The sequence below is a fragment of the Passer domesticus genome, chromosome 4 (assembly GCF_036417665.1).
Source record: "Passer domesticus isolate bPasDom1 chromosome 4, bPasDom1.hap1, whole genome shotgun sequence".
Taxonomy (NCBI): Eukaryota; Metazoa; Chordata; class Aves; order Passeriformes; family Passeridae; genus Passer; species Passer domesticus.
This window is the reverse complement of record NC_087477.1, coordinates 82,796,996-82,822,726: the sequence shown is the minus strand read 5'-3', so window position 1 is coordinate 82,822,726 and position 25,731 is coordinate 82,796,996. Positions and strand designations below refer to the sequence as shown.

General features: G+C 48.6%; 1 long non-coding RNA gene across 2 annotated transcripts; it reads left to right on the top strand.

Moving 5' to 3' along the window:
• The first annotated feature begins 270 nt into the window (after positions 1 to 270).
• LOC135300155 (uncharacterized) lies at positions 271 to 10,177 on the top strand. Of its 2 annotated transcripts, XR_010362045.1 has the most exons (5): positions 295 to 385; positions 6,266 to 6,343; positions 6,638 to 6,685; positions 8,883 to 9,063; positions 9,697 to 10,177. It is a non-coding gene; the product is annotated as an uncharacterized LOC135300155 (long non-coding RNA). The 2 variants fall into 2 exon arrangements; XR_010362044.1 differs by lacking the exon at positions 6,266 to 6,343 and having other exon boundaries at positions 271 to 385.
• The last annotated feature ends 15,554 nt before the right edge of the window (positions 10,178 to 25,731 follow it).

Sequence of the window (25,731 nt, the reverse complement as noted above, 5' to 3'; positions counted from 1 at the left end):
GGATTTTCTTTGGGGACAGGCCTCATCCAAGCACTCCTGGACATTTTTTCCACATTTCCCTTCTCCTTGGAGCGAATCTGTGGAAAAGATGGGAAGAGAAGGGTTTTGTTCCACTGCTCCTGGGGTCACTCTGGGGCAGCCAAGGGACACGATCCCAAACGGGATTGTTTGGGAAGGAATTCCCGGGGGCCCTGACACGTGTTGGAGGCAGGGCTGGGGCCACCAGCAGGGCAGCAGAGCTCAGGAATTGTTTGCTCTCCAAACAGATCCACGTGGATGGCAGGGAGGGGTTGGGATCGGGATCCTCTGGAGCAGAGCCGGGAATGCCGCAAGGGAAAAGGGTTTTGGAAGGAAAACCTCCAGGGAGCTGCTCCTCATTCCCAAGGTGGGGAAGGATCCAGCCCCGCTGCTCTCCCCAGTTGTTCCAAGGTTGGGGTGGATTATATTCCAGGGTTTTTAAAGGATTCTCTGATTCCTTGCTCCCTCCTCCCGCTTTCTTCCCAGTGCCCTTCTCCACATTTTTTGGGAGACATTTCTGTTTGGAAACCCCAAATCTTCCCCAAACCTGCTGCTCCCCCTTTTGCGTGTCACAATTCCCAAACCTGCTGCTACCCATTTTTACTGTCCACAATTCCCAAATCAGCTATTCCCCCCTTTTTCATGCCCAAAATTCCCAAATTGGCTGCTCCTCCTTTTTCACTTCCCACAATTCCCAAACCAGCTTCTCCCCCTTTTTTCCACAATTCCCTTTCTTTCTTCATATCTCCCCTGTAAGTTTTTTCCCCCTCATTTGCTTTCCTTCCCTTTCCCATCCCCCAGTTTTTTCCAGAGTCTCCTTCTCCTTTCAGCCTTTCCCTTCCCATCTTCTCCCCCTTTTAATTCCTCCCCCCTCACTTTTCTCTCCCTTTCCACATCTCCCAGATTTGATTTCATTTTTTTCCCTGGGTCTCCTTTCCCTCCCTTCTGCCTTTTCCTTCCTTTTCCCTCTCTCCTTCTGTTCCAGCTCTGCAGTGGATGGGGATGTTCAGCCTTTGGCTTCTCCCCAACAGCAAAAAAATGGGAAAAAATTCCTTTCTTGCCAAAAAATCTTCCCTTTTTCAGGCTCAGCTGCACCCCCAGCACAGAAAGAAGTGAGTGAGAACTTCCCAGATTCTTTCCCTGCTCTGGGATCAGCTGGGCTGGAATTCAGCTGTTTTATCACCTGGGGATGGGGCTGAGTTATTTCCATGGAATCCCAGCTGCTCTTCCCTGGATCAAATCCTCCTCTCCAGGTCTGGCTGGCAGCTTCTTCCTTCCCAAACTGCTGGGCACATGGAGCTGGTTTTCTTCCAAAAAAGCTTTTTTTGGAATTTGCCTTCACTCAGTTTTGTGTGGAGCTCCGGAATCACTGTGGTTCTGGTGCTCCAAAGTGGCTCCAAAAGTTCAAAGCAATTCCAAAAGCTGGGAAAAGGTTGGCTTGGCTTTAAAACCACTCCAGAAATGTTTGTGTGGAAACATCCCTCAAACTGCTCCGGGCTCCTCTGGCACTGCTCACCACAGGGAAGAAAACCATGGAATCATGGAATGATTCCGGTGGGAAAGGACCTGAAACTCATCCCATTCCATGGGCAGGGACACTTCCCGCTGTCCCAGGTAGATCCAGCCTGGCCTTGGGCACTGCCAGGGATCCAGGGGCAGCCACAGCAAATCTGGGAATTCCAGCCCAGCCCCTGCCCACCCTCCCAGCCAGCAATTCCTTGCCAAGATCCCAGCCCAATCTCCCCTTGGCCAGTGGCAGCCATTCCCTGTGTCCTGTCCCTCCATCCCATCTAAAATTCCCTCTCCCTCCTTTTTCTGCTCCTCCTCAGGTCCTGAAAGGCCTCAGTGAGGTCATTCCTCAAGTCTGGCTCATGGCCACAAATCTTTTGGAACCACAGAGGAAAATTCCAAGTCCAAAACAGCTTCTCTATTTCTCGCTTCCCTCCGCTGCCCTCTCCGTATCCTCCTTATCCTTTCCTCCCCTATTTTTTCCGGAACTGTCTGGATTTTTTGATCTTTCCATTTTTCCGGCCAACTCCTTTCCTGCTTTTCTCCACCTGCTGCGGCAGCCGCTCCGGCTCCGCATTTTTCCCATCAGTCTGTCACATCCCGCCAGAGATAAGGGGCTGTCAAAACCTTGAGGAATCCCAGGATTTCTCACCAGCTCATTCCATGTAATCCCAGGGGTTTGCTTTGTTTTCCTAAGGAATTAATTTCCCAAAGCACCGGGATATCTTTGCTCCTCTGGTGGATTTTCCTCACATCTGGGTGGAAATGTGGAAAAAAAGAGGGAGCTGAGGAGCCGGAGCTGGATCCGTGGGTTATTGGTTTTTAGGGGTCCAAGCTCCTGACTATCAGCAGCTGGATTGATCCATGAGATTATTTCCTCTTGGAATTCTTTCCAGTCATGACTCACCTTTTGGAAAAATTCACCTTTGGTGACCTTTTCCCCTCTAAAAGAGAATCCTGGAGCTGGAAACTGCTGGGAATCTCATTCCTGGCTGATTTTCCTCACAAACCAACAGCTTCCCATCGGATTTTGGAATGCTGGGTGATGGTTTGGCTCCTGAGCAGCCGTGAGCCAAAATCCTGGATTTGGATCAACCTCTCCGGGGATGTTTTCCCTTGCTAGGCTCCGTGATGGCACCAAATTGGATAAAATCCATTATTTGGGATTTTTGAATATCCCAAAGGCTTTTCCTGTCCCACCAAAAAATGGGGTTTTGGGCTGGAGTTAATTTTCCTCCCAGGAGCTGGAATTTGTTTGGGGTTTGGGCTGGATTTGGCATTGGGAACTCAGGGATGGTTTGATTATTTCTGGGAAGAACTTCCACGGGCTGGGTCCTGTCTGACCTCATCCACAACATCCCAAATCCTCCCTCACTGGTCCCAGGTGGTTTTGGTGTCTTGGAGGTCTGGGAATAAAATTGTTATTCCTTACAAACACTCCAAAGATTCCAATTTGTCCATTGTATCCCTCGGATTTTTGGAGATGGCAATGGATAATAAAATATTCCCTGGGTAGGAAATGTTTAAAGGATTTAATTTAAATTTTAAGTGATTATTAATGAATTATTTTAATTTTAATTTTTGGACCTAAATTGGGCCCTGTCACTGAGCCTGGAAGTGTCACTTTTGCAGAGATGATGCATTGGGAAAGATCCTTCCTCCAATCCATTCCTCTTCCAATCCACCTGTCCTTCAATCCATCCCTCTTCCAATCCCTTTTCCAATCCATGCCTTTTCCAGTCCCCCTTCCAACCAATCCCTTTTCCAATCCATCACTCTTCCAATCCCTTTTCCAATCCATCCACCCCTCCTCCAAACATCTGGAATTCCAAATATCAAAATTCCCATCTGATTCACCTTCCCAGCTCCATCTCGAATTTGCTTTCCATTTTTTCTATTTCTAATATTCCCTAAGGAAAATACACAGCAACATCCTCTGTCCTCATCCTGGAATAACCTCCTGGAATCGGAGATCTCCTCCAATCCATCCTGGCAGCTCAAACCCATGGAATGACCTGGCTGTCACACCCCGTTAGGATTTGTTGAACCTGCAAGCCGATACCTTTGATCTTGGCTAGCCCGGAACTGTCCGACATAATCCCACAAATTCCTTCGGAAGCGTGGCCAGGGCCATGCCCTGGTTGTTTTCCCAAGGAGTTTATACAAGGAGGGCTCATGGAATCCTAGGAATTAAAGATGAGGAAAGGATTTGTTGTTCTAACATTGGTTTTGACAGGGAGGGGCGGATTCCAAATCCTGGCCGAATTCCAAGTGGGATACAGGGGCTCTGTCCCCTGGCATCAGAGAGCTAAGCAGAGACATTCCTTCTCTTCCACAGATTTGGGATGTGAAGAATGGAATTCAGTGCAGTCAGTGGGATCTTGGGAAGGAATTCCTGGCTATGAGGGTTGGGAGGAACTGAGATACAATTCCCTGAGAAGTTGTGGCTGTCTCTGGATCCCTGTCAGTGTCCAAGGCCAGGTTGGATCCACCTGGGATAGTGGGAATTGTCCCTGCTCATGGATGAGATGGGAATTGGATGGGATTTAAGGCTGTGATTTGCAGGAAACCAGCAAAACTCTCCAGGTTTTAGGAGCAGATGAATATCACAGAATACAAAATCAACAAAATCCAGGAATCCTGGGAGCATGCCAGAGCTTGGAAGTGAATGGAGATTCCTTTCTGGGAGATTTTGGGACTGGAAATGAAGGAATTCCACTCAAGTCTTGCTGAGCTAAAACCAGAATCCCTCTGGAATCTCCAGCCAAATCCCATCTCTTTTCCCTCTGGAAGTTGCTCCTGGCACTGCCTGGATCCCAGATTTCCTCATGGAGTCAAAGACTTGGAACAAAGTCTCCAAGGGTGGGTTTTCCTCGGTCACTCCAAAGGAGAACCTTGAATTTTTTCCAGAGAATTGGGATTAAGGTGTAGGACCACAATCCCAGTTCCATGAAAAAGCTGAGCTGGGATTGTGAGGATTCCTTCTGTTCAAAATTCCAGTTATTTCTCATTTTTCCTGTTAAAATTTGCCATCCCAAAATTCTGGTTAGCTCCAGACCCCTCCCAGCTCCAAACAAGGGCAAGTCCATGGAAAATATCACCACATTTTCCCACTTTTTTCCTTAAGAAAACAATCTGGGGAGTTTAGAAGGAATTTTACCTCTTGGGAAAAAAAACCAAAACACCAGAAACGGGGCCTGGAAAATCCCAGGAAAACACGAGGGGTTTGCCACAGTGTTTTCCAGGGATTTTAAGAGGAGCAGAGGCTAAATCCCAACCTATTCGCCAGAGCAGGAGCCAATATCCATCGGTGGAATGGGATATTCCCAGTGATCCTGGAAGGGAGTATTATTATTAGTTATTCCAGGTAGAAATGCCTTATTATTATTATTATTATTATTATTATTATTATCATCATCATCATCATTGTTATGATTGTTATTATTCGAATCATTAAAATTACTATTAAATTACTATTATATTATTAGAATTAGACTTAATATTATAATGATTTAGTAATAATGATAATAATAATAGTAATAATAATTATAAGAATGTTTTTCATGGTTATCAATAATAATGATAATAATGATAATGATAATAATAATAATGGTATCAATTATTATCCATAATAATAATAGTAATGATGTTGTTATCCATGATCATTCCTTGGACACCACCTGGGATCGGAGCAGTTGCGTGTGGAGAGGAGTTAATGGGATCCATCCAGGATAGACTGGAATCTTCAATCCATGGACCACCCTATCCCTGTGTGGCAGAATTCCTTAATGAAGTCCAGGGAATTTTTCCAAAGCTTTGTTTTTTTTGGTTTTTTGGCTTTTTGTTTTTCTGGAATTCCTTCCCTGCCTGTCCCACACAAACCTCGCTGTGAGTAAGAGCATCCGGTCCTTGTGGTGGTTTAATCCACCCAAAATTCCCAGCTGGATGAGGTCGCTTTTTTGGGATCAGATTTCCAAACATCCCTTTGTACCTGGTGACTCCATTGGGGCGGGGATGTCCGACCCTGGATCCGTTTGGATTTGGACAAGGAACAGCTGGTGACACCCGGATTGAACAATTCCAAGGATTTCCACCAGGCATCTCTTGCCTTTGCTTTACTCCGGGGCACCAAAATTCCAAGTGATCCCAAATCTCCCTCCAGCTCTTCTCCAATTTCAGCCCCACCTTCCCAAATTCCACCCCACAGCTGGATTCATATTCCCGCTGCTCTTTTCCTGGGAAAAGAACAGTGCACATCACCTTTGGATTGTTTGAGAGCTCTGCCCATACCCAGACTTTCTTTGAGGGGTGATTGATGTTCATGGAAGAAATTCCCACATCCAAAGGGGAGGTCCACTCCATTCCCGGGAAAGAGGAATCAAAGCCCTCTGACCAGGGTGCGTTTCCTTGGGAAAATAATTCCAACCATGCCCAAAGCTGTTTTCCAGGAGCCAACTCTCTGTGCTGGGTGCAGCCGGAGTTAGGGATGTGGTCACCTCCCCTCAGCCCTTGGGAACACTGATATTCCGAGAAAACCTCAGGATCCAGGGGTTTGTATCCCATGGGAGTGAGGGTGTGGAATGTTTTCCCATTGCCTCCAACCTGGGCAATGATCCCCAGGGAAAGGTGGGAAGTGACTTCACTTGGAGTGCATTTCCCGCACTATCCATGCCCATGGCTGGGGCGTTGGCGCTGATTATTCCAGGCTGGAATTCTGGCTCTCTGCTCTTTCTCACAGGCCTTGATAAGGAACCCGAATCTTATCACTCCAAACCCCTTGGAAAAGACTTTTCATGGATTAAATCCCAGGTTTCAGGTGAGGGAGGTGAAGTACAAAGAGGGGAGGTGATTCCCACATGGAATTCCCACAATTTGCTTTCATGAATTATCCACAGGGCGGATTTCTGTGAAGAAAAGGGAATTTCCTTACAATGGAATACAGCTGCCAAAGGCACAGATCCCAGGATTTATCCCTGGTCAATACTTGGATTGATTAGGGATAAACAGCTGGAATTCAGAGCCCTTTCGCTGCGATTCCCACAAAATTCAGCACTTTCAGCAAGTTGTCAAAATCCACAGCTCATCCAAGACTTTTCCATCTCTTTTCCAGCTCCCTGTGGCACAGGATCCAGCAAACAGGGATGGAGGACAAAGAGCGGTGGGTACAAAACTGGGAATTTTTCCCAGGAATCTTTGGATAACATGTTTTTCTTATGATGTCTCCATACCTTGGGAAAAGGGGCAGTGGAAGAGGTCATTTTCCCAGTTCCTGAAAAATATCAGGATATTGAAACATTTCTCCCACTTGAGATGAAGCAAAAGGACAGAAATATTTCCAAAACAATTTAGAATCACAAACCTGTTGGGAAAATGAATTGGATTCTATGGAATTTGATTTTAATAATTAAAGATTATTTTAAAAATCCAGTTTAGCCCAATTACATCTGGTTTAAAATCCAACAAAAAGGACACTTGGGAGCAGAGAGTTAAATTTATTTTTTTATGGAAATGGAAAAATATTTATCTTATTTTTAAAATATTTTCGGTGTGGAAAATTCTACCAAAGCCAACACGGTCTGGGAAAAAATATGGATATGGAGAAATTGGAATTTGGCAACAAAAATAAAAATTTAATTGCAATGATTAAATAACTAACAGGTTAATTATCAGAGCCACCAGTAAGTGCTTCTGCTGCAGCCACACTGGGGTGTTGGAAAGGGCTTTGGAGAATCACGGAATGGTTTGGGTGGGAAGGGACGTTAAATCCCATCCCATTCCACCCAATCCATGGCAGGGACACCTCTCACTGTCCCAGGTGGATCCAAGCCCCAGGGTCCAACCTGGCCTTGGGCACTGCCAGGGATCCAGGGGCAGCCACAGCTGCTCTGGGAATCCCAGCCCAGCCCCTGCCCACCCTCCCAGCCAGCAATTCCTTGCCAAGATCCCAGCCCAATCTCCCCTTGGCCAGTGGCAGCCATTCCCTGTGTCCTGTCCCTCTGTCCCTTGTCCCCAGTCCCTCTGCAGCTCTCCTGGAGCCCCTGCAGGCCCTGCCAGGGGCTCTGAGCTCTGCCTGGAGCCTTCCCTTCTCCAGGGGAACATTCCCAGCTCTCCCAGAGCAGAGGGGTCCAGACTCCTGGAATGGTTTGGGTTGGAAGGGACCTTAAATCCCATCCCATTCCACCCCTGCCATGGGCAGGGACACCTCCCACTGTCCCATGGGGATCCAAACCCCAATGTCCAACCTGGCCTTGGACACTCCCAGGGATTCTGAGATGCTCCTGCCACCAGTTCTCATATCCTGTGGGAAAACACTACAGATATCTCTGCTTTTCCATGGATTTTTCCTCCCCGAATTCCTCACACACCTTGCACACTGACAATATCCATCCTTATCCTCTTTTTTGAGTTTTCCTAGGGCCACCTCTGCCACCAGTTGGATTTTCCAGAAAAAACCCCAACCCTAAAACCCCCCAAAACAACAACCCCCCCACCACCAAATCACCCCTAAAATAAACCAAATATTTGGGAAGAAAGGGGGGAAATTCCTTTTGCAATCACCAGCTCCAGTATATTCCTACAGATGTTTGGACAAACTATAAATCCAATTGTTTTCCAGTTGTTTTCCTTCATTTTTAGCCACAAATGGGAACAATTTCTCAGCCCAGGAGTTGGGGGCTGTGCACCAGGCTCTGTGTAATTCCCACTCACAGGACATAAATAATTCCAGCAAAAAACAGGGACATGTTTGCCAGGGGATGCTGCTTATAATTACAGGGATGTGTGGTTTTGCTTAAATGGGAAAACAAATGGATTTTCCCGGCTTTTCCCTCCTTTCCATCGGAGCAGACCCTGACTTTATCCTAAGCTAAAAGAGAAATATTTATAGGAAGGCCTCATTAAAATCCTGGCATGGGATTCCTGCCTCTGGCTGAGCCGTAAATTCCCCTGGGGGAACAAAACTCCCCGGGAGAAGGATCCAGGACAAATCCAGGGAATTGTCCCAGTGCCAGGATCCAGCAGTGCCCGCGGCTCCCTCAGATCTCTGCCCGGCCTGGATTTCCCCTGTCAACAACTCCTTCAGGGCCTCATGGATTGTGCTTGGGACTGGCTTGGCCACAGCTGATCCTTCCCGTTGGGAAGAGCGAGGAATGGGAAGGCTGGAGAGGGTCCTGGAATGCTGGAGCTGTGTTGGATCTGTTTCCAAAGAGGGAATGGGAATGGGAAGGAGGAGGGATGAAAGGTGCAAGGATCCACCGGAGGAGCAGCCTGGGATAGTGGGAGGTGTTGGAATTGGGTGAGGTCCTTTTCCAACCCAAATCCTTCCATGGATTTGTGATTTTCTCTTGGAATTTCAGCATTGTGTCCACTGGAGGGAATTGCAGCGGGAATGGCTGTGCAAGGAATTGAGTCCAGGAATTCACAGAGGTGGGACTCCCACCTCAGTGTCCCACAGGAAGGTCCTGGGCTGGTGCATCCACAGGCTCTTCCTGGTGGATCCAGAGAACTTCTGGAGCTGCCCTTGGGAGCAGAATTCAGGTAGGAAAGCTCCAGGGTGTGGGATCGTCTGTAGAGAATTCATGGTGAACACAAAGTGCTGCTGTCCCATCCATCCCATCCATCCCTATCCCAACACATCCATCCCCATCCTGGTCCATCCATCCATCCATCCATCCATCCATCCATCCATCCATCCATCCATCCATCCATCCATCCATCCATCCATTCCTATCCCATCCCTATCCCGTGACAATGAGGCCACATTCCAAATCCCAGGAACAGTTTGAGCCTCTCCCAGCAAAGACCTGGAAGGGCTGGAGATTGTCTAGGGAAGGGAATGGAGCTGGGTAGGGGCTGGAGAATTCCTGAGAGAGCTGGGAAAGGGGCTCAGCCTGGAGCAAAGGAGGATCCAGAGGGATCTTTTCCCTCTCTGAAATTCCCTGACAGGAGGGGGGCACCTGGGAAGGGTCAGGATCTCTGGGAACAGGGATAGGATGAGAGGGGAACGGCCTCAGGCTGTAGCAGGGAAGGTTTAGGCTGGAAATTAGGGAATATTCCTTCATGGAAAGGGTTGTCCAGCCCAGGTACAGCCCATCCCTGGAGGTATTTAAAATCCATGTGGATTTTAATACATATTTTCCTTTAATTTGGAATGCACAATGCAACTGCCAGAGGAGGCTCTTCTGCCCAGGGGAAACTGAGGCATGGTGCGCAAACTTCTGCACATTCCATTCAGCAGAGCTGGAATCACATGGAATCACGTGGAATCACATGGAATCACCTGGGACACATGGAAACATATGGAAATGTGTGGAAACACATGGAATCCCATGGAAATGTGGAATCAAGTGGAATCACATGGAAACCCATGGAATCACATCTTTCTGAGTCCAATCCAATTTTCCAAATCCAGAGCAAACATCCTGCACAAAGCCCTTCCAGGATTATCCCAGGAATGCCACCAAATCCCCGTAAAGTTCATGGAATGAGGCTTCCTCTGGAAACGTTCCTTGTGTCCAGCTGGGTGGGGAACACCTCCCAGAAAATTCCTCTCCCCATGCTGGAGATTCACTCCCAGGGAAAGCCTCGATGCAGATTTAATGGAATCCTGGAATGGTGGGGTGGGAAGGGACCTTAAAGATCCTCCAATTCCACCCCCTGCCATGGGCAGGGACACCTCCCACTATCCCAGGTGTTTCCAAGCTCCATCCTTGTGGCCAGAATCCTGCACTTGCACCACACATGGCTGAGTTTCCGTGGAACTGGTGGCCAAGCCAACAATTCCATAAAACCTGAGCTTGGAAGGAATGTGAGGAGTGGGGCTCTGGATGCCCCTGGATCCCTGGCAGTGTCCAAGGCCAGGTTGGACACTGGGGCTTGGATCCACCTGGGACAGTGGAAAGTGTCCCTGCCTGTGGATAAGGTGAAATGGGATCATTTTCAGGTCCCATCCTATCCTTAACATTCCACGATTCCATGACTGTGACATTCCAGGAGAGTTCCCAGCCACAGGTACTTGGAGATTTTTTTCTGGGCTTATCCGTGAAAAATCACAATTTCTGGGCTGATTTTCCACCTTTCTCCAGGTACTTCTGGAGACCTGCTCCATCCTCAGCTCCATAAAGACAACAGCAGGGAGGGATTCCAGGTGGGAAAAGTCAGAGCTCTGGATCTTGGAGCTGCTGGAGCACCTGGAGGATCCCACCACCATTCCAAGATCCCCGCTCCACTCCCTGTCAGATCCATGACTTCGTTCCTTCCCCTTTGGATCTCTCAGCCCCTCTCCATCCCTGCATCCACCTCTTTGTGAACATTCCAGCTGCTCTGCTCCCGCTTCCAGGGAAACGGCCGTGCTCGGTGCCCCTGGGAGCACGGATTTGCCAGAGCAGTAGCTCGTGAGAACCTCGGGATTGTCCCAGCCCGGAGCTAACGTGGCCACGGCCATTTATCCGTGGCTGCTGTTTTCCATTACAGCCTCCCGAAAATGAGCGGGATACGAGCTCTGGGATTCCAGCCGGGATTTTAGGGCCTCTGGAGCTCGGCTGAGGCTCTGAATTGCTTCCAGCTCCTTCTTCTCTGGACGTGGAGACAATCCCACTCCCGGGCTCTTCCCTTCTCCGCTTGTTCTGTGCCAGAAAGTTCAAACCAACCCCTCGGTTTTCCCCATCTCATGTGCTCGGGAATGGCTCCAAAGGTTTCCCAAGGTTTCTCAGGCCGGGAAATGCACGAACTCCATCTCTCCATAGGCTCCCAAACCAGAATGACACAATTGTAAATTCAGGAATACTCGGTGTTCCCAAAGAATCCTGCCTTTCCCAGAACTGGGAAAGGTTTCATCCCTGTTAAATTAAATTTGAACTTGGTGGTGGATCAGGATTTTTCCAGGGACAGTTTTGGGAGCAGTTTGGAGCTTCCCCTCTTGTGTCCTGATTTCTTTTGAGCAATGGATGTCCTGGAACACAAATTCAGAGGGGAAAAGCCATCACGGGTGAGGTGCATCCCTTTTATTCACCATCCAGGATTATTCCACAGGGAGAAAAGGCTGGTGGAAATATTCCTGGGAGATCTGCGAGTCCTAAGGATCCGCTGCTAAAATCTCAGAGTATTTCTCTGATCTGAACATGTCCAACATTTTGGGCCAGGAAAAGGGCATTTTTTTCAGGGAAAGGACACAAAGGGGCTGGAGCATACCTGGGGAAGGGAACGGAGCTGGGAAGGGGCTCGAAAATTCCTGAGGGAGCTGGGAAGGGGCTCAGCCTGGAGAAAAGGAGGCTCAGGGGGGACCTTGTGGCTCTGCACAGCTCCTGCCAGGAGGGGACAGCCAGGGGGGATTGGGATCTTATCCCAGGAAACAGGGACAGGATGAGAGGGAACGGCCTCAGGCTGGGACATGGGAGGTTTAGATTGGATATCGGGGAAATTCCTTCCTGGAAAAGGTGACTAAACATTGGAACTGCCCAGGGCAGGGGTGGAGTCTCCATCCTTGGGAGTGTTCAGCAAACACAAAGAGATGGAAACATAAAGGGGCTCCAGGAGAGCTGGAATTTGGGACAAGGCCTGCAGGGACAGGACACAGGGAATGGCTCCCACTGGCAAAGGGGAGATTGGGCTGGGATCTTGGAAAGGAATTCCTGGCTGCCCCTGGATCCCTGGCAGTGCCCAAGGCCAGGCTGGACATTGGGGTTTGGATCCACCTGGGATAGTGGGAGGTGTCCCTGCCTATGGAAATGGGGGTGGGAATGGAATAGGATTTAAGATTCCTTCCCACCCAACACATTCCATGATCCCATGCCTTTTCCTCCACAACTTTGTATCCCATTTTTCCTCCCTTTCAAAGCTGTTCCTGAGTTTCTGGGATAGTGAGGATGTTGTGCACTCAGAGATGGAAGAATTCCAGGAAAGAAGGTGCTTTCCTAAGGGCAGTCCAATGGGAACACGCTTTGGGATTCAGCCACATCTGGTGTTAATTTTTCCAGGGACAGATCAGGACCTTTTTCTTTTATTTTCCCCCAGGATTAAATGATACAGAAATTCAGGGAATGGTTTCCTCTGTGATGAAAAAAAAGAGCACTGAGGCCCTTTTGGTAAAAAAAAAAAATAAAATTAAAAGTACAATACTGAAGCCCTGAGGAATTCTTGCTGTCAAAATGATTCCTGGAATTTAAACAATTCCTTAGGAGAATTAAAGGAGATGAAAGCAAAACAAAACACCTTGGGGTAGAACAAAACATTCAGAGCTGCTCCGGGATCCAAAATCCAGAGTCCCTTGTTCCTCACACAAAAAAAAAAAAAAAAAAAAACAAACAGGGACAAATGTTGGGGCTTTTTGAACAGTTCAGATGCAATTCTGGACACTTTTTGCTGGGAAAATGGTGGAATTTTAGGGATAAAGGTGAATTTTGCTGGCACAGGCAGTGGGGTTGAAGGTGATAAGGACCTGAGGAGGGAATGTGTCCATGTCAAAGCTGTCCCAGAAATAATTGGAATTTCACTCATTTGGCAGCAGAATATTCTCCCAATTCCCTGTGACTCGTATGGAATTGTCAGAGAGAGCAGGGCAGACCTGGTGGAAATGGGATCATGGAATCATGGAATGGTTTGGGTTGGGAGGGCGTGAAAGATGATCCCGTTCCTATCCCATCATCCATGGGCAGGGACACCTCCCACTGTCCCAGGTGGATCCAACCTGGCCTGGGGCACTGCCAGGGATCCAGGGGCAGCCACAACAAATCTGGGAATTCCAGCCCAGCCCCTGCCCACCCTTCCAACCAGGAATTCCTTGCCAAGATCCCAGCCCAGTCTCCCCTTGGCCAGTGGCAGCCATTCCCTGTGTCCTGTCCCTGCAGGCCTTGTCCCCAGTCCCTCTGCAGCTCTCCTGGACACCATCCGTGATCCTTGGGCTCCTCCATGTCTGCCAAGTTGGGAATCACTGGACCCTGAAGATCCTTGGCTGCCAGAACATTCCCAGAGGGAATAAATCCCAGCTGTGTGCACAATTTAGGATTTCCTGGAGACCAGTCTGGGGGTCCTGGGAATGCCAGCCCTGCCCAGCTCCGTGCCAAGCACAGCTCTGCTCTGCTGGAGAAATTCCCTGGAAAAAGCATCCCTTTTTTTGTTTTTTTAATTCCTGCTTTTTTTCCCACATTTTCTCCTTTGTCCTCGGATGAGGTGCGATGTTCACACCCCTCCCTGAAATGGGGTGAAAACAATTCCAGAACAAAAGGGGAAAATTGTTTATCCCAGGAGCCAAATCTTTCCTTAGGCCTTGGAATTTTCCCCTGATTTCCAGATAAACACCAGCTGCTTTTTTCCATGGTCTGGGCATTCCTGGGCTCATTTGTCTCATTTTGGGAAGGTTTGGAAGTTGGGAGGAGGAAAGGGAACAGATACAGATGATGGATGGAGTTTTTTAGGAAACTTCCCAGGAGTCTGGTTCAGAAAAACATGGAATTACGGAATGGTTTGGAAGGGATCTCCAGGATCATCCCAGGGGCAGGGACACCTTCCACTATCCCAGGATGTCCAGATTTTATTCTGCTGCTGGAAAAGCCCAGGAAAATTGTCCACAGCAGTGAGACTGGAGCTGGAATCTCCTCCCAGTCCTGACTGGAAAAGGAGGGGAGAATTCCTGCAAAAGGATGGGACTGTGGCTGCCCCTGGATCCCAGGAAACATCCAAGGCTGGAGAGGGCTTGGAGCACCCTGAGATGGTGGGAGGTGTCCCTGCCATGGCAGGTTGGGATTAAATAATCCTTAGGGTCTCTTCCAAGCCAAACCATTCCATGATTCCAGGAATTTTGGCCAAACAAGGATACCGGGATCAAGAACTGTCAGGGAATGGTCCCACCTTGGAGGTGAATTATCCTGGAGATGCTGAAAACAAGCCTGGAACAATCCTGGGAAAGGAGTCCCTGATATCCTCTGGAATTATTCCGGAACATGAATTGCTTCCCTTTCCCACTGCTGTGTCCCTCTGGAATCTCCTCCTGAATCATGGAATGGTTTGGGGTGAAAAGCACCTTAAATATGATCTAATCCTAACCCCCAAAAGCTTGGAAAATCCCTTGGGGTGGCTCCTTTTCTCCCCTTTTCTTTGTCCTTTCCAAGCCCTGCGGGGAAAACGCCTCTTCCCTCCCGGAGAGGGAACATTGGGCACGGAGCTGCTTCCAGAAATAACCACTTTCCTCATTTCCCACCCTAATCTGTTTTTCCCTTCCCTTTTCATAAAAACAACACGGATAAAACAAAGCCCCCTTTTCTCCAAGGCTCTTTCCTGACCCAAACACAGAATCCTGGTGCCTCCAAGTCTCACGGAGCAAATCCAGGCTGGAAGTCGCAGCCAGGACTTGGTGCCACCTCCAAATTTTGGACACTTCTTTGGATTCACCTTCCTGAGGCTTTGGATTTGTTCTTGGATCCGGAAATTTGAGTGGATACCCAGAGCCTCAGCAGGGAAAGGTCATTTCCACTCGTTGACATTCAGGCTGTCTCTTTTCCAGGGATATTTTTATTCCAAGAGCATCGGCCTGGCTGGGGAGAGGCTTCCCATCCGTCAGGATTTCTGGGAAGGGGGAACGGTCACACCTGGAGGAACGGGAGGTTTTGACAGGAAAATAATTCAATCCTAATGCATCTTCTCCTCGTGGCTTTTCCCAAGGATTGGATGGGGGCCGTTGGCTTTTCCAGGATAATTCCCAACAAAAGGGTTTTGTGAGCTCAGGGCTCCCCTGCCAAAGCTTCTTCCTCTCCCCACTAAGGAATTTCTGAGCCTTCCCATGGATTTCAATCACCACTGGGATTTTTCCAAAGCAGCATGGAGAGCAGGAAAGGTGGGAATTCTGTCCCTGTGTTCTGCTCAGGTGAGAGCCCACCTGCAGACCTGCTCCTGTTCCTGGATCCCAACTTCAGGAGGACGTGGAGCTGCTGCAGAGAGCCCAGAGGAGGCCCCGGAGCTGCTGCAGGGCTGGAGCCCCTCTGCTCTGGAGCCAGCCTGGAGAGCTGGGAATGTTCCCTGGAGAAGGGAAGGCTCCAGGCAGAGCTCAGAGCCCCTGGCAGGGCCTGCAGGGGCTCCAGGAGAGCTGCAGAGGGACTGGGGACAAGGGACAGAGGGACAGGACACAGGGAATGGCTGCCACTGGCCAAGGGGAGATTGGGCTGGGATCTTGGCAAGGAATTGCTGGCTGGGAGGGTGGGCAGGGGCTGGGCTGGAGTTCCCAGGTTGGCTGTGGCTGCCCCTGGATCCCTGGCAGTGCCCAAGGCCAGGCTGGACATTGGGGCTTGGATCCACCTGGGACAGTGGGAGGTGTCCTTGCCCAATGATGGAGTTGGATGGGATAATCCCTAAGGTCCTTTCCCACCCAAACCATTCCATAATTCCATGATTCCATGACTGCGTTGTTCAGGGATTTTTTTTTTTTTAACATGATCCCACCAAGAAAAAGAAAAAGAAGAAAAAAAAAAAGAAAAAAAAAAAAAAAAAAAAAAAAAAAAAACAGGAAAAGAAAATTAAAATCTGTGACCCAGAAATTCCAGCAGAATCCAAGAGAGCTCCAGCCTTTCCAGCCTCATAGCCAAACACAGGGAGGGAAGGAGCTACCGGAACGTCTCCATTCCCTTCTCCACCCTGGGTCCAGAAACATGAGAAAAAGAGGGAAAATCCATTTGTGTAATGATCCCAAATCCCAGACTGGATTCTCACTCATCACAGCCACAGCAATGATTTGGTGGATTAAGAATTCCCAGGAATACCAAGGTTGGAGACCAAGGAATATTTGAGCCTGGGATTAAGGTGGGTACTCTGTCCTGTTAAATCCAAGTTTAGGAAAGGCTCAGCCTAAAGCCGAGTCTTGAAGGAATGGGAACAATCCCAGCCATCCTGGAGGAGTGATCCCTGAATCCCAAATCCTGCTCCACAAAGAAATCAGTCCTTAATGCTGGATTAGACTAAATATGGAATGAGATGGGAATGGGTGAATTTAGCTGGATTTTGGGAAGTCTGGAAGAGTCCAGCAGGGAAGCCCAAAACTCCCAGTGGGAATCAAATCCTTGTGGGATGAGGAAGAAGAGATTTGTGAGATCAGGATGGAGCAAACATCCCATTCCAAGGGGAGGTCACCTATGGAAAACTCCATAAATCTGGGCTCTTCCTATCCCTACGGAAAACTCCAGTCCTATGGAAAACTCCATAAATCTGGGTTCTCCCAATCCCAATCCTCATCCATCCACTCATCCTCTCTTCCTCATCCTGTTTGATGCCACGAGCAGGAATGGATATCCTGATGTTGTATCCCGTTATTCCACATTTGAGCACTCCCAAGGCACCACTGAGCCCCATTCCCATTTTCCCAAGAGGGAATGATTTATCCCAGCTCTGGGGCTGGTTTGGGAAGAAAATCCCATCAGACAGAAGCAGCCAAACAAGGTAAGGATCAGGGAATGATGCTGATGGAATTTGGCAGGATGAAGGATTCCCATACTCCTCCTACTCTGCAGAAATGGGAATTTGATCAGGATTTTTGGGATTGATGATGGGAGGACTCCCCCAGGTTCCCAGGAAATATTTGGAGAGAATCCATCCCATCCCATCCCATCCCATCCCATCCCATCCCATCCCATCCCACCCCATCCCATCCCAATCAAGGAATCATGGAATATTTTGGTTCCCAACTCCCTGCCATATGCAGTGACAATTCCCACTCTCCCAGATTGCTCCAGGACATCCAGAAGAAGTTTAGGAAGTTCTAACACAGGCAAAGTGAATTCCCTGTGGAATTCCCCAACAAAATGGGAATTATTTGGGATGCTGGATGTGCCAGGAATTCCCAGAGATGTCGCACAGTCCCTGTCCTTAGAAGTTTTCCAGGTCTGGCTGGATAAATCCCTGAGGAATCTGGTTTCAGAAGCTGGACCAGACACCTCCTGAGATTCCTTCCTGCCTGAGTTATCCCTGGGAATTCCCAATCCCAGCACAGCTTCCACAGGTGGATATTGACAATCTGGACCTGCTGTATCCCACGAATCCAAACACCTCCATCCCAAAAAAACTGTGCTGCTTGGCTGCTGTTTGCCATGCCTTGCCTATTCCCCGTGAAATCCAGAAATTTTGGGATAAATTGGATTCATGGTCATGGCCAAAGTCTTGCTCTGACCATAACCCTTCTGCTCTTCCCTCCAGGATTTCCCAGAGTTTTGCTGACCCACCTCAGAGGATTTTGGGATGTGAAACTGCTGTTTTCACTCCAAGAAAAGTCTCAGATCAAGCATCTCCTGCTCCACCATGAGCCATATCCCATTCCTTCCTTTTTATCCATCAAACCCCATCCCACTCCAGGGGAAATGCACCCATTCCCAAAAATCCTGCACCTCTCTCCCTTCTTTCCATAATCCTTAAAACAGCAAAGCATTTGATCTCTTCCCTTTGGAAAATCCAAAGGGATAAACTCTTGGAAAAGCTCCCAATCCAGGTAATCCTATTGTTCCTCCTCTCCCTACCTGCCCCAATCCTGGTGTTTTCCCGGATCCCAGACATTCTGGGATGAGAGAAGGAAGTTCGGCTCCAAACCCATCCCTATTAAATTCCTCCCCAATCCAAAGTGCGCCGACAACAAAGCCATGGATTTACCTGATTTGGATGTTCTTGGCAAGGGATAACAGCCTGGGATTTTCCGACTGAATGGACTCGTTGTAACACCAGGAATTCTGACTTTTTTTTTTTTTGGAATGTTCACTGGTTTTCCCTCCTGCCAGATTTCCTGAGTAATGCCGGAGCACGGAGCCAACTCCCAGCTTGTTTGGAGTTCTGGAATCCTCCAGGAAAAGGAGACAGAGGTCCCACGTTTCTCTTGGAAGAGGGAAAGCATCCAAAGGCCGTTTTTGGAGGGATCCCATCCCAATCCTCCAGGAATGACCTCATCCCACTAATGAGGAGTCGGTTTGGGGCTGGATAGAATAAAGGACTCCTCTGCCTCTGGATTTCGGAGGTTTAGGGAGAGTTTTCCAAGCGAGTTCTCCTGGATTCCAGGTTTGTCTGTCCTTTTCAAGGACATAATGGAATCACAGACTATCCCGAGTTGGAAGGATATTCCAGGTTTATCCATCCTTTTCAGGGACAGCTCTAAAGCGAAGGTCATGGAATTATGGAATATCTGGAGTAGGGAGGGATATTCCAGATTTATCCATCATTTTCAAGGATAACTCTCTGATCATGGAATCCTGGAATATCTCAAGTTTAGAGGGATATTCCAGGTTTATCTGTCCATTTCAAGGACAGCTAAAAAGGGGAGGTAATGGAATTATAGAATATCTGAAGTTGGGAAATTCCAGGTTTATCCATCCTTTTCAAGGGACAACACTCTAATTATGGAATTCCGGATTATCCTGAGTTGGGAGGGATATTCCAGGTTTATCCATCTTTTCAGCACCTTCTTTCTCTCTAGGTTTGAGCTCTCCCTGGATTTTTCTCTTCTCCAGGTGAACATTCCCAGCTCTCCCAGCCTGGCTCCAGAGCTGAAGGGCTCCAGAATCCTGGAATGCTTTGGGTTGGACAGACCTTAAATCCCATCCCATTCCACCCCATCCATCACCAGGGACCCCTCCCACAATTCCAGGGAGCTACGATCCCAATCCAACCTGGCCTTGCAGAGTCCCTATGTCCTGATTTGAAGGTTTTATTCCATTTTCCCCTGTTTTTCAGGATAAATGAACCCAACTGAAAAGGCCTTTCCTTGCCCACACTCCTGCTCTTCCCGCTCCCTTTTTTTTTAATGGATCTCCACCAAAACCTGAGCTCATCTTGGATTCATTTCCTCTCTGGATACCTCAGCTCCAAACACTCAGCAAAAGGGCATCATTGACCTTCTCCTGTTGGATTGGGAGCTCCCCTCCGGCTTGGATCCCAATCCTGTTGGAATTCTGCCCTCTGAGGACAATCCACATGAAAAGCATGACCAGGAGTCAAATCCTGTTAGATTTGAGGGCCTTCCAATCTTCCCGGTGCTTCCAAACCCTCCCAGACTCCCTCACTTCCAACTGGAGCCAGCCAGAGGTTGTTGAGGCTCTCCCGGGTTTCCAGGAGCTGGGATGAGTTCCAAGGGATGCAGACAAAACTCAGGATAAACACTCAACAATCCCAGAACTCCTGGAAAGTTTTGTCTTCATGAGCACACCACAAAGGGAATCAAGAGAGGGAATCAGTTATAGATGTAGGAGCTGGAGTCTGGATACCAGAATTGGCAATTCCCGATCAGCCATGGGAAGGTTTCCCAAAAAATAGTGCTGGAAAACTCAGCATGGATGGATTTGGGTGGTCCAAAAAGCAGGAGAAGGGTTTTGTTTGGATCCAGCACTCCTGACTGGATTTTGGATCACACCTCTCTCCCAAAGAGAAGAATCTATGGATTAAATCCAAGAAAAAAGAGGGAATCCCGTTGTCCCTTCAAAATCCACCTCTCTTGGAAAAAAGATGGGAAATAATCTCCAAAGTTTGGAGATTTGGAAATGTGTGGATTCAAATCCCGATATTTTGGTGGAATTACAAAGGGGAAGGGAAGGGAAGGGAAGGGAAGGGAAGGGAAGGGAAGGGAAGGGAAGGGAAGGGAAGGGAAGGGAAGGGAAGGGAAGGGAAGGGAAGGGAAGGGAAGGGAAGGGAAGGGAAGGGAAGGGAAGGGAAGGGAAGGGAAGGGAAGGGAAGGGAAGGGAAGGGAAGGGAAGGGAAGGGAAGGGAAGGGAAGGGAAGGGAAGGATGGACTCCATGATTTTTAGGGTCTTTTCCAACCTAACCAATCCCATAATTCCATGATTTCCTAATTTTATGTCCTGTCTGTGGACTTGCATCATCAGATTTCTGGGAATAAGACAAGGGTTTGCTGGGAAAATGCCCTGGACTAAAAGCTCTGGAGCTGGGATGTGTTCCCTGAGCTAAGGTCAAGGTTGAGGAGCTGGAGTTTCATCCCTGGTTTTTAGAAGCAGGAAACATTTTCCCGAGCTTTGTTTCATGGAAAATGCATCCCTGGAGAGACTGGGGAAAACGGGGTGGGGGGGAGGGGGAACCAAACGGAGAATTTAAAACATTAAGAAGAATTTATGGAAATATGAAAGGAACAACCCTTGGGATGACAAATCCGACTGCTTCTGGGGAACACTCTGGCTTTTCCAAGAATATGGATTCCAGAGAAAAATAGATGAATTGCCATGAAAAGAGAATCCTGGATGCCCTTCGTCCTCATTCTGCCTGGATCCGTGCTTGGCTCAGCCTATGGATCATCAGGCACTGAGTCACCTACTTATGGATGCGGGATGAGGTCCATGGGGGGAGAGAATTCCAGCCGGGAGCCGGATTTTGAGGATGGTGATGTTGGAGACTGAGTCAGAGCTGCTCCGGGCCCATCTGGTTGTGATTTCAGGAACGGCAGAGATCGGAAGAATCCCTGGCAGGGAAAGGCTGGGAGGCCTCCCAGTGGGAATGGGGTCAGGGAGGGAGATTGGGATCCATGTGGGAAATGCCAGGACAGAGGAGAAATTCCCTTTTCCCGCCTCCCTCCCTCCATTCCCTCCTTAAATGGGTGAGAAATTCCTGGAAGCAGCTCTGACATTGTCATCGTTCCAGCAGGAATTCTGGGCTTCTGGTGCTTCCCTGGATTTTCTCCATTCAGGGATGAATCTGGAGCATCCTTAGGGAGAGCAGCATTCTCAGCTTGAATCCTGGTTGGATAAATGGGAATCTTGGATTGGTGGCTGGGAGAAGAGTTTCAGGATGGAATCTGAATCCCAAATTCCAGCAAAAACCTCTGGCATGGCCAGAAGAAAAACAGGGTTGAGCAAGAGGTGGGGATACCACATCACATTCCTACTGGGATGACAGGGAAGACAATCCCCCAATCCCATGTCATTCCGAAGGGTTTCCAGCTCCATGCGGCTGTTCCCAGGAACAACACTCACCATTCCTCATATCCTCATCCGGAGGGTGAAGGAAGTTCTGTCATTCCAAAAATCCCATGGCTTGGAGCTTTCCCAAGAAGCCAATTCCATGCAGCAGCCGCTGAGGGATATTGGATTCCCTGGTTCCAAGGTTGGGAATAACCCCAGGGAAAGAGGATGGATGGAATTTGGGATGGAGGTCAGAGGGACACAGGGCCTCTTGGACACCAAAATTTGAGATTGAAGTGATCTGAAAATCCCATTTTCTTCCTTGGAAATCAGCTTGGATTGGGAATTTTGGGAGATTTAAGAAACACTTCTTATTTTTCATTCTCTTTTCGTTTTTTCCCCATTTTTTCCCCAGGTTTTATCCCTGCAGCTCATTCCAAGCAGATGCTTGGACCCCATCAAGCTCCAGGCTTTAGATCCTCCGGATGAATTCCCATCCAGAATTCCAGATGAATTCCCATCCAGATGATCCAAGGCTGCTGGAGCCTGGCAAGATCCCGCTCCAGAGACAGATGGAGAACATTCCCTCCTAGAAATGCCACTTCCAGCCAGACTTGGATGAGGGCTGTCCAAAGAAACATCCTGGAGCAGGAAACCTCTCCTAAGGGATTTCCCTGGCTGTTCCCAGAGTTGGGTTTTCCCTGGATTCAGCAGGATGGGATAAAAACATCTGGAAAGTTTGTTCCTATGGGAATATTGTCCCTGTCCATGGAAGGCTTGGAATTAGATAGCCCTTGAGGTCCCTTCCAAGCCAAAGCATTCCATGATTCCATGGGCTCTCCCTGGTTGTTTCCTTCAAGGAATTCCTACAGCGGGAGCATCGCCAGGGGTATTTTCCTTGCACATCCTGGTGAAGCTGGAAAGGGAATTGTGCCGTTAGCTTTTTCCTTAAGGAGGTTTCCCATAGTGCTGGGAGCTGTTTAAAATTTCTGGGAATTCCTTTCCCATTATCTGAAAGAAACAGCCTCTCAGAGGCTGAGATTTCCAGACAACATTCCCAGATCCTGTCTTTATAGGGAACATTGTTTCCTTTTCCATCAAGAAATTCCAAAGCCCTTCTCCATCCGTATTTATTTTGCTATCTGATTCCCTGTGGGAAATGTAATTGAATGGATTTATCCCAAATTTCAGTCCCTTGTCCCCTCAGTCCCTCTGTACTTATGGAATCCCAGAATTCCAAACTGGTTTGGTTTCAAACTGCTTCCAATTCCCTCCCACTATCCCAGGTCTACCCAACCTGGGTTTGGAGACTTCCAGGGATCCAAGAGCAGCCACAGCTTCTCTAGGAATTCCAGCCCAGCCCCATACCTTTCCAGAGAATAATTTATTCCCCATATTTTTCCTCAATTCCAATTAAACCACTTCATTATGGATCCAGATAAAAAGGAAAAAGAAATCCCAGAGAGGAAATTCCGGGATAAGCAGGATAAGGATGCAGACAGTAAAAAAAAGAATGGGAAAGGGAGGCCTGGAATTTTGGGAGAAAAAAAAAACTGCTGGAGAAAGAGGACCTGAAACAGCTCAGAAAAATAACCTGGAAGGATTTAGGAATTGGGATTTTGGAATTGAGCTTTGGGATTTTGGAATTGCAGGAACAGGATCAGCTTGGAGCAAAAGGAGCAGGAAAAAAGAGTCATCCACCCTCCTGGAATTCCATGTCCCTGGAGTGAGGGTGACACTCAAACATTCCTTGGAAATTTTTATTCCTCAGAAAATGGGATTTGTGACACACAAGAATGAGGAGCCGAACAGGATTTGTTTTCCCTGAAAACCCGGCTGCATTTTTCCTTGTTCTTTAATGGATTTATGGATTTGAAGGTGGGAAATTGCTCTTTCAACCATTTATTTATGGATTTTAATTAGAGATGGATCATTTCTTGGTTCCTGGGATTTGGGATTGGAGAAATCCCATGGCAGGCAGTTTTACAACAAATTCCCAGGGAGAAAAACTCTGGGATTTGGGGATTTGTTTTATGAGGTATTGAAATTCCCTGTGGATAACTTTGGAGTCTCCTCCTCAAAAGGGAAAAGGAGGCCTAAGAGGGAATTTGGGAAAGAACAACCCGTTTTTCCTGCTGAAATCATGGATAAAGGTGTCAATCATTCCCAAGGAATGGAGGCTCCGAGGTCATGGAAGATGCTGATTTTAAGGGAATTTGGGAATGATTCCATCCCACCCATTGTAATCCCAGCTGGGATGAGCCAATCCCACCCCTCTTCCCACATCCCACATTCCCTGTGCCACAAATCCCATGGGAAAACTGGAAAAGCAATGCTGGAGCCTCTTCCGACCCTCCCAATGATTGTGGTGGAGAAATTCAGGTGGGAACAGTTGGGAACAGCGCCAAGGAAAAATCGGGAAAAAAAATTATCCTGGAAATCCTGGAAGTGAAACATTTCTCTGCAGAGAGACAAAGTGAAGAATGGTAAGTAGGAAAAGCAGGAAGGAGGGAGGGGAGAAGGGAAAAGGATAAATTATCCAAACATCATCTTCAAACAGATTCCAGAACCTGGGAATTTCTGTGGATCAGTCTGGAATTTCAGGGAAACAGATTCCTCCTGGAAAGAGGAGTTGTTCCCACTTCATCCATAGGTTTCTGTGGAGCTGCTGGAAAATGCTCCAGGATTTTGGAGCCCCTCTGGAGCCAGGCTGGGAGAGCTGGGAATGTTCCCCAGAAGAAGGTAAAAATCCAGGGAATGCTCAGAGTCCCTGGAGGGGCTCCAGGAGAGCTGCAGAGGGACTGGGGACAAGGGACAGAGGGACAGGACACAGGGAATGGCTGCCACTGGCCAAGGGGAGATTGGGCTGGGATCTTGGCAAGGAATTGCTGGCTGGGAGGGTGGGCAGGGGCTGGGCTGGAATTCCCAGAGCAGCTGTGGCTGCCCCTGCATCCCTGGCAGTGCCCAAGGCCAGGTTGGATCCACCTGGGACAGTGGGAGGTGAGGGATGGAATGGGATGAATTCCAAGATCCCTTCCCACACAAACCATTCCATGATTCTCGGGACACACCTTCGGGATGCAGAGGATTCTCATCATCCTCACCACCCAATTTTTCCCTGGATTCAGCTGTAAGAGCCCTTTCCAAATTCTCCTGGCCCATTTCCCAGCTGAGACACTCAGGAATGACAATCCCAGTGGGAAAGGGAACATCCCCCCTTTCCATCCTCAGTCCCAACATTTTTGGGATTGAATTTGGGAAGGGCTGTGGGGGTCCTTATCCAAGAAAACAGACAGGAAACATCGCAGCAACTCCTTGGGAATGCTGGAAAAGGGACCTGAGAGCCACTGGAATCCTGGGATTTGTTCCAACAGCCTGATCCAAATTTGCTTCCCATTCTCCCAAGTCCAACCCAGCTGTTCCCTGCAACAGAGCTCCAACCCTTAAAATCCACAGGAACGAGGGTCTCCTGCTTTTCCAGGGATTTTCTCCACATCCAGCATGTGCAAATCCAGCTCCAACCCCACTGTTCCCAAATCCAGGCCGATTCAACCAATCCCAGCTCCAGCGGCTGCCCAAAATTTACGTAGTTTTTGCAAGATCCTTCGTCAGGGAGAAAAAATTTCCTGGAAACCTCAGTGAGCTGGTGGAAAGCAGGATTGGGATGGGGGTTGGGAAGAGAGGGAGGAGGGAGCGCGGTCAAGGCCGGGGCAGGAGTTCATGGAGTTGGAGGTTTTGTGGGAATGTTTTGTTTATTCTGGATTAGGCTGCGGATTCCTGAAGGAAAACACGCTCGGCTCAAAGCGGGACAGGGAGAAGGGGTTGGAATCAGGATGGAAAGGAGGATTTGGGAGTGGGGGAAAGTCAGGATTGAGGATGAGGGAGGCAAATCCTGGTGGAATGAAAAAGGGGAAATTTTAGCCCAGAAAATTCCCTCAGAGTGGGAGAATCCCAGGGCAGGAACAACAGCCCTGATCCAGGGACCTCTGGATCCTGCCAGGTTGTCCCGGCTTTCAGAAAATCCTTGGGATACAGAAATAGCCCCATTCCAGGGATCCAGGGGCAGCCACAGCCAATCTGGGAATTCCAGCCCAGCCCCTGCCCACCCTCCCAGCCAGCAATTCCTTGCCCAGATCCCAGCCTAATCTCCCCTTGGCCAGTGGCAGCCATTCCCTGTGTCCTGTCCCTCTGTCCCTTGTCCCCAGTCCCTCTGCAGCTCTCCTGGAGCCCCTTCAGGGACTCTGAGCATTCCCTGGATTTTTCCCTTCTCCAGGGGAACATTTCCAGCTCTGCCAGGCTGGCTCCAGAATCCTGAGATGAGCTTCAGTGTCTTCTCTGGATTTTT